This window comes from Tenrec ecaudatus, unplaced genomic scaffold (assembly GCF_050624435.1).
Source record: "Tenrec ecaudatus isolate mTenEca1 unplaced genomic scaffold, mTenEca1.hap1 Scaffold_538, whole genome shotgun sequence".
NCBI classification, from domain to species: Eukaryota; Metazoa; Chordata; class Mammalia; order Afrosoricida; family Tenrecidae; genus Tenrec; species Tenrec ecaudatus.
Window position 1 is genome coordinate 80,361 of NW_027459452.1, and position 1,435 is coordinate 81,795.

The following is a 1,435-nucleotide window of genomic DNA, read 5'->3' on the forward strand; positions in this document are numbered from 1 at the left end:
GGCCATATCTTTTGATAGCTGGTACCATCAGCTTTCTTTTTCACATTTGCTTATGCACCTGTTTTGTCTTCAGCAATCATGTAGGGAAGGTGAGCATCATGGAATGCCAATTTAATAGAACAAAGTGTTCTTGCATTGAGGGAGTATTTGAGTAGAGTCCCAATGTCCTTTAATACTAAACCTATAAATACATGCACATTAGATCTACTTCTCCATCATCATATATAAATATTGGCATGTACACACCTGTATTTAGACCTTTAAATACTCTTTGACTCCTAATTCTTTCCTCTATTTCCTTTTGCTTTCTTCTTGTCCCACTATCATGCTCAGTCTTCATTTGGATTTCAGTAATTCCTCTAGGTTATACTGCTCTTGATCAAGCCCTACCAGGCCTCCTGCACCCTCCTGGCCATTGATTTTGAATCACTTATTGTTCCCTTGTCCCTAGGTTTGTTAACACCCACTTCCTTTCCCCCCACCCCCGCCTCCCCTGCTCCCATATCTCCCCAGAACCAGCAGTCCATTGTTTTCTCCTTCAGATTGTTTATCCCGCCTATTTTTTCTAGATAGAATTGCAGAGATAATAATATGCACAAAAAACAAGACAGAGCAAAACGAAGCAACAAAAGAAAACCAAAAAAAGACAAAAAAAAAAAGAAAAGCCTGTAAATAGTTCAAGGTCTGTTTGTTGACCTTTAGGAGTGTTTTCCAGTTGAGTCTGATGGGGTGGCACACTCTGGCCCCAAAGTCTATTTTTTGTACTCCCTCAAGACTTCTTTGCTCTGCTTCCTTTGCTGTTCTGTTGCATGGCTCTTAGTGTTTTGCCTCAGTGTGATGGGGTCAGATTGGGCACAGTTCCCACACTGTGTTTCCAGTGTTGTCCCCTGGTAGCACTATGGGTCAGTGAGGTACATCGTGTCTCATAGTGGACTGGCCATATGGTCCTCTCTGCTTTGACTTCTCTGAGTGGAAATATCGTCCTCAGGGCTTGGTGGGCCAGGATGTGTTCCACTTTGAACTACTTTCTTGTATTCATAACACTTGTAAATTCTTGTTTTAAAAATTTGTCCCCCATCTTCCTGATGTCCTTCTGAGAAAACAATCACTGTAAGCAATGTCTGGTTAAATTATATATCAAAAGAAATCTTTTTATTTACCCACCTATAAATGTGATTTTTGTTTAGGACATTTGATGTATGTTTTTAAGTACTTGGTATTAGGTGTATTTGTGCTTAGTTTGTACAATGTAGACCATAATCTGGTACCCATAGAGTGACAGCAGATAGAAAAACTTAACAGCACAGGGTGTGCATTTTTCCTGTTTTCAGGGCCTAGTGCATTATGTGGAACAAAGCATGGTGGACCCTTTTTATATTCATCTAATTGCTTTAAAATGCTAAAGTAGATACTTACTCCTTTTGTTCTTCTGGTT